The sequence below is a fragment of the Vicia villosa genome, linkage group LG2 (genome assembly GCF_029867415.1).
Source record: "Vicia villosa cultivar HV-30 ecotype Madison, WI linkage group LG2, Vvil1.0, whole genome shotgun sequence".
NCBI lineage: Eukaryota > Viridiplantae > Streptophyta > Magnoliopsida > Fabales > Fabaceae > Vicia > Vicia villosa.
Genome location: NC_081181.1, coordinates 198,954,306 through 198,962,663, shown reverse-complemented (window position 1 = coordinate 198,962,663; position 8,358 = coordinate 198,954,306).

Sequence of the window (8,358 nt, the reverse complement as noted above, 5' to 3'; positions counted from 1 at the left end):
TTCTGAAAATTTAATCTATTCTGACAGTTCTAAGTAACTCTATGCCTCAATGGGTAAAACTATACATTAAGATACATTTAAAAAGCACTTAAGAAAATATAATAAAATATAAATTTATTCAAGAAAACCACGGTAAATTATTGGAAATCTTTGTTTATACTTATCAGTTATCCGATACACAATTTTAGAAATTAAATAATGTGAGTTATTCTAAAAAATAGAGTTTTACCTTTGGATAAACTATGGATAAATTTTCGATACACAATTTTATCCACGAATAAGCCGTAGGTAATTTTTTGGAATTCTTTTTTACATGTTTTTTGATAAAAAATTCTGAAAATTTAATCTATTCTGACAGTTCTAAGTAACTCTATGCCTCAATGGGTAAAACTATACATTAAGATACATTTAAAAAGCACTTAAGAAAATATAATAAAATATAAATTTATTCAAGAAAACCACGATAAATTATTGGAAATCTTTGTTTATACTTATCAGTTATCCGATACACAATTTTAGAAATTAAATAATGTGAGTTATTCTAAAAAATAGAGTTTTACCTTTGGATAAACTATGGATAAATTTTCGATACACAATTTTATCCACGAATAAGCCGTAGGTAATTTTATGGAATTCTTTTTTACATGTTTTTTGATAAAAAATTCTTAAAATTTAATTATCCAAAAAATAGTTTTACCCGTGAAAATTTAGGTTTACTCATGGATAAACTACAGATAAATTTCAAAAAAAAAAATTTTTTTTAAGTAATTTAAAATGTTTGTATAAGAGTGAAAAAAAAAACTCTAAATTTTAAAAGAGTAAATTGATATTATTTGTATTTTGTAGGAGTGAATGTATAATTTCAGGGGTATAGGATAAAATCTTCACACCATGATCATTTCTAAGCCTCAATGGTTAGAAGCAAACATGAGACGTGGGTTTGACGCATGTTCATTGTGGAGCACATACATTCTTTTTCTTCTTCTTTAAGCAGTCACCTAATATTAGGGTTGAAAATGAATTGACTTGAGACAAATTTAATTTAGTACATCTCGACTTGATAAAAATTGATTCATCTCGAAATTTTATTAGAGATTATTATAAATCCTATAAGGTCATGAAAACAACTCGGGTGAGCTTGATAACTCGAACTCAGTCTGAGCTAAAAAATGAACTCAAAATTTTAAAATTTAAGAAAAAATTAAAAGTTTAACTAGGTACTATATAATTTTCACTAGCTCATTGGACATTTTTCTATAAAAAGAAAATGTCTCAAAACTTTTGGATGTCTTTTATATTTGTCAGCAAACTCTATATATAAGCTCAGGAAGAAAATGTAATGAAGAACCTTTTTCAATGTGGAACTTGAATAGTAAAATTAAGGAGATTTTGTTAAATATTGAATTTTTAAGTGTTGAACTCGTGTAAATAGTCAACTTTAAGTAATACTATGACAACTAAAACAACTAATTTACCTTTATTGCATTCATAAAAATTATAGACAATATTTTTAATTTTAATATAAAACAAGTTTCATTTTAAAAATATTTTTAGCTCAATATCAAGGTATTTAAAACTGGGCCTGAGATTAAAGTAGTATGGGCTTATGTTTATGGTTTAAAGGTTTGACTGAAGTTATATTGGGTTTGACCGATTATGGTAAAATATAATTTTTATGATTTATAAATAATATATAAAATAATTCTTTTTTAAATTATTATCTTAAGGTTTAATGCATCTTTTGATCCTTTAATTTAAGGACTTAATTTGGTCTTTTACTTAATAAAAGTTACTTTTTAGTCCCTCAAAAACTATTTCATTTGTCAACTTATTTATTTGGTTAACTTTTAATTTTGAATGACTTAGGTCGGACAATATTATTGAGCATCCATCATAGATTTTTTATTTTATTTTAATCTTTTGATCTTTTCAACAAATTTTACACATTTGAATCTTTGCGGGCCTATTTATAATAATGATACACCATCCATACCTAACTTTTTTTTTACATATCTTCATCTTTTCCCCCTTCTCCATCTTCATCATTATCTTCATTAAACTTCATTAGAATCCCATTAAATTTCTAGAAAACTTAAAATTAAACATCACAATCAATAGATCCGAAACATAAAAATTAAGGGAGTTGCTTATCATATCCAAAATGGTGGAAAAACACCATATGAAAATTCAAAAATGCACCTCAAATTTCGGAAGTACATTTCCGGAGGCACAATTTTCATATTAAAAATGTCCTAAAGCAAGTCTGCCCTTTTTTCCTCCTAAAATTGAGTCTGGAAATGTATTTTTGGAATCACCTCATATGCACCTCATACATTCCTCATTGAAATACCCTCATTTAGTTAAAACAAAGTCCAAAATATACTAGTCGATTGATCTGGAAATATACTTTTAGAATTTGAACATTTTCAATGTGTCACCAAAACATTGTCTAACCATCTTACAAAGAAACCACAACTTTTGATGATTATTCCAATTTATTATATTTTATAGTCCAAACTAAACTCCAATAACCCAAAAGTTTCCCCAAAATAAGTCTTTTCATTACATTATGATTTTCAATTCTTCTAAGTATATTTCCCCAATTCTAGAGTCACTTTCAACATACGGTGCCTCACCCGATAGGAACAATAAAGTAGGCAATGTATGGCAACTAACTATCACGACGTGAAAAATATCCGAGCGTATCACACGCTCAAAATACAACACAGTCGCCAATGAAATTTATTTATTCCAAAAAAGAAAGAGAAAATATTGATTAATCCCTCAAAGAACCACAATATGGTCATTGCAACCAAATTAGAGTTTGAGAGTCGGTTATGTAAGGGGCAGATATTAGCACCCCTCACTTCTGTTGTATTCAAAGGGAACCATTTAGTTAGTTTTGCGAAAGAATGTTAGCTTATGTTACTTATGATCATTTACTTATCACAAGATATTCACAAGAGAAAGAAAAGATAAACTTTTAGTTTTTTTATTAATGTGCCTGACAAGACTTTGGATCATGCGTATCTCCAGGTGCGATGGAGAACTCAAGGCGACGTAGTTATGGGTAGCAAATGTTTGTGGTTTGGTCAATTTTAGCGAAAGATACTTGGTCTCATTTGAACGAAAAAAACATTGTTTGCTACCCAAAACATGGAGGAGTGAACATTTTCATCGATCAAGAATGGACAACATTATCTGGAATTACACCTATGTATGTTCTCACCATATTCGAGCGGAAAACGTTACTCATTACTCGCACGTGGTAGGAACGGAGCGTTGTTTGCATTGTCTTGGAATAGACGAAACATCTTTCATTTATGAAAAAGATTTGACTTCACACGAAGGCGGAAAATATAGTTTGATTAGTTGAGATTGATTTTAGGTGAGAGGTGATTATTCAAAAGACAAACTATACAATAGGTATACAAATACTAAGGAAAAAGAAGGACATACACCTAACTAGTCTTTTTCATCCCTTTTATTGCAAAAAGTGTTTTAATGAGAATCGAATTTAAGTCTATGGATGAAGGCGAGCATTCAAACGACAAGCAATACAACAGACATCCTAGGACTCAGAACAAAGGGACACACGTTTAATCTTTCCTTCTTCACCACTTAGGGCTCGTGGCATTCGATTGCATGTAGTATGAAAAGATGTGAAAACAACTTGGTGTTGATTAACTGTTTATTTGCGTAGGAAAAGAAACTAGGTGTTGATCAAGGGTTTGTTTTGCGCTTGACTTGAAATTTATTGGAAAAGGTATATGAATTGGCAATGAGATAATTATGAAATCATGTGAGAGTTTGTGAGACATTTTGAAAATCTCTTGATGTTGATCAAACATTTTATTTTTGAGAAAGGTTGATTTTATTTTTTTCTGATTATTTAATTAGTCAATTTAGCTAACTACTATAGGAAAAAAAAAAAGGAAAATAACAAAGTACAAACAAAGGGATGAGGGTACATTTTGTTATATGGGGATGTATAAATTAAAAGCGTAAAAATAGAAGGGAGAGAGCTCACTATCAATACAATATTGTGAAAGAGTAAAACTCTAAATGGACTCAGTGCCCAAGTTCTAAAAAGAAAATAAAACAAAATAAGAAAACTAATAATCGAAGAAACAACTAACAATCCCCAAAACAAGAAATGGCGACAAAAGGGTCCAAGAGAAACATGGGGTGGCATATAAGTAAAAAGAAATAAAAATGGGTTTGGCCCAAAAAAATTAAATGAAACAAAACAAGAGGAAGAGGGTATAAACATACATCATGGGGATGCTAGCTATTAATAAGGCAATTTGTTTATGCACCCATATGTTTTTTTACAGACTCGCACTGAATCTTTAAAATACCTTTATATTTCGGATGTGCATCTCCGAAAAAATATTTTTTTTATAAAAAAAAAGTGATTACGGATATGCACATCCGAAGACACATTTTTTTTTTTTGGAAAAGAGGTGACTTCGGATATGCACATTCGAAATAACCCAATTTTTTGTCTTGGGATTTTTCGGATATGCATATCTGAAAAAAACTTAATATTTGTTAAAAAAATTAAAATCAAGGTGAATAATTGTATTAATAGGATAATTAATTGTATTAATCAAAATATATAATTAAATATATACCATTTTAATCAAGATATATAATTAAATATATACCATTTTTATCAAGATATATAATTAAATATATACCATTTTTATCAAGATATATAATTAATTAAATATTTAAATCAACACATTGTTCTTCTAAAAAATTAATTAAAGAAAAAAATTAATATAAATTAGAAATTATAATGCTTATAAAATAAAATACTCCTATATAAATTAAAATTTTATTTAATCGTTTTATTCCTTATTTATAACAAGTTATTCTTTATTAATAATAATTCACTCTTATTATATTATAATTAAATATTATTTCAAAATAAAATAATTTTTTTTGAAATATTGTGATATTTGGAATATGCATATCCAATTAATCAATATCTCAAATTTCATTTGGGAAGAATTTGTTTGGATGTGCATACCCGAAAAAACACATGATATTTTAAATCGAACGTTTAAATGAAAAAATTCAAAGCGGAGTGATTTCGGATATACATTTCCGAAATCAATAAAAACATAATAAGAATGTCTTCGAAAATGCATATTCCAAGAGTATTTTAGAAATATTATGAGTGTTTTCCACTTATGGGTGCATAAAGAAATTTCCATTATAATACACATAATTGATCCAAGGCCCAAATGATCTTAGCTCTAATTCTATTAGTTTTTAATTAATTAATGATTTTCCTTCTTAGTTTTTAGTTGTTGTATGTAGATGGAAGATGTGTTGAGTGGGTAAGGAGATTTGAGTTGATGCAAGGAGAAGAAGATGAGTTAGTGTGTATTTGTGTTTCTTTACATGCGGAAGAAGATTTGCAGGAAAATATGGGGAAAGTTATCTCTCAGCAAGAGATGAAGGAGACATCCTATGCATCTACGTGTTTTTCTCTTTTTTCATTTTTGAAACTTTCAAATCTCATTGGTCAATGATCATGAGAGAGTACGGGGTGGCGTTGATTATTGGTTGATCATTCGCTGGTTCATTTCTCAATCTCACCATTCAATTTATAACTAACACAAAATGTAAGGCTTTACAAAATTCAAATAATACCCATAATACCCTCATTATTTAATTATTTAATAATTAAAATAAAAATAAAAGTTTAAAATGAAAACTAAACTAACCATAAAGTTTTTTTTGTTTTTTTAAATTTTGATATTCGGCCTTGCGACCGACTAACCATAAAGTTAATTTAAGTACAACTAATTTAAATAAATAAAAAAAGGAACGGGAAAGAACCGAATCAGATAAAAAGCGGGTGGGCACATAATCGAAAATATAAAATGAATTTATCAACGCTACATACGCGTAACGAGTGGGAGATCCTCTCCATTTCTCAAAAGAAATGGAGAGCACAAGTACTAATGTTTGTATTATATACATGTCCAAAATAAATGTCATACATTTCAATATTATATACATTTATACACACATACTTTAGTAATTGTGCTATCCATTTCTTTTGAGAAATGGAGAGAATCTCAACTCACGCGCAACGTAGTTCAATAAAATTTTTCGGTAATGATCAAAATTTCAATTAAAAGTATTTGAATAAAAATGAGATGACTATATAAAATGCGACTGTGCGCGAACTTGAAAAATAAAATGTGCACACCAAAATGTCCTACACGTAACGTAGTTTTGTAAAATTGTCTACTTCATATTAAAACTCAAAACACTTCAGCAGTATTAGGTGGAAGAAGTAGATGAATAATTGTTGAATACTGAAATATACTTTCATGTTAATTCAGAAGTATATTTTCGAACTATTATTTTGATAAAATGAAGGTGTGACTCGCTTATCCATAAATATAGATTAAAATATAATTGAAATTACAATTTTTTCAAAAAAATTTATCTTATAATTAATTTTTATGAATTTTTTCTGAAATGTTTTAAATTTAAACAATTTTTTGAAATTTTAATATTTAAGAAAGTTACAATAAAATGATAAAATATCTAAAATAATAATTTAAAAATAATAAAAATAAAAGGGTGATACAGATTTTACACTGTCAACCAATAACGTCCACGACGTCTATGAATCGCAACACATCACACTTTTATTTTAAAATTTTGCTGACACACATTTGCTTTTTTATTGTATGATATTACACTATAAAAAATAATTTTTTTATCTAAACCCAAATAATAATTTAAATTAATTTTTTATTTAAAGTTTTTTTTTAAAAATGTAACATTATAAAAAAATTATAATTATAAAAAAAAGGGAAAAGAAACTTGCCTTATTTTTTTTAAAGCCAAATATATACTAGTATAAAATAGATTAAAAATTACAAAAGACCGAGGGTCGAAGAACGAAATCAACGCTAAAGGGTATACAAATAAATAAAAAACAACAAAAGTTGGAGTTGGAGTTTTTATCAAAAGAAGATTTTTCTATTCTTTCCAACTCGTTAAGGCTAGATATTTTCTCAATAGTTATTATCTTGATTTATGTATGGCGCTGTTTCAAATCGTGAGTTTGTTTTAAAAACACATTCGTGGCATGACCTTTTTGTCAGCAACTCAATAGTATACATGTGTTTGGAGGTTGTTTTGATTAAGCGTGCATGGTAGGTGTTTGATAAAATGCCTGTTAGAGAGTGATTTCTTGGAGTTTGGTTTGATTAAGCTTGCAAGGTCGCAAGATGTTTGAGAAAATTCTTCAAAGGGATGTTGTTTCTTGTAATGCTATGATATGGGTATGGTAAAAATGGGAAATGTGAGTTTTCTGAGGAACTTTTATGGATATGACTGTAAGAGATGCGGTTAAATGAACAAGTATGATTCCTGCTTTGTTCTCAATCATCAACCAAAAAAAAGTTTGGGTTTGTTCAGAGAAATGTTGAGTTTAGGGGTTAGACTTGATGCCCCTGTACTTGTTAATGTCTTGCTGACATGGGTTTGGTCAAGGAAGGGAAATGGATACATACTTATGTGCTTTATGATAAGATACATCATAGGTCTAGTTTTATTATATCAGCACTTGTTAACATGTATGTTATGTATTTGGTCATGAAATAGGTCGTGAAGCGGTCAAGGTTTTGCTCAATTTGAAAGGGAAGAACTTAAGCTTGCCAATATAACTTTCTTAGGGCTTTTAAATGCTTGCAAACATGGAGGACTTGTGAAGAGGGTCAATTTTATTTTGAAACCATGCAAGTGAAGTACAAGATAGTTCCTTAAATTCAGCCTTGTTGTGGGTGTTTTATTGACCTTCTTGGTAGAGTAGGTAAATTTGAAGGAGCACTTTGGATTACATGTGATATGCCTTGGTGCTGATGTTTTGATTTGGAAGAGTATTCTCAGTGCTTGTTTGAAGCACAATAACTTTGTAATGGGGAAAACTGCTGCCTTACAATCTATAGGTTGGTTCCAGATGATTCAAGTTGTTATGTTTTTTTCTCAAATATCTTTGCTAAAGAAGGTAGATGGGATGAAGTGACTAAGGTTAGATCAATGATGAGAAAAAGGGGTGTGAAAAAAAATTCCTGGATGGAGCTTCATTCTTGTGGATGGTAAAATCCATGAGTTCATTGCAACGAAGGACATGGATATGTGCGGTATGATCAAATTGTTCTATCTAAGTTGGAAGCAATTGTGTCTGAGTTGAAGTTGGGGGAATATGAACTTTATCTACATTTTTTAAGATATCAAAGATGATGAAATAACCGTGCTCATCATTTTGGTAAGAGTTTCTGTTCCTGCGTAAATAATTGGTAATTCTGCCTTATGCTG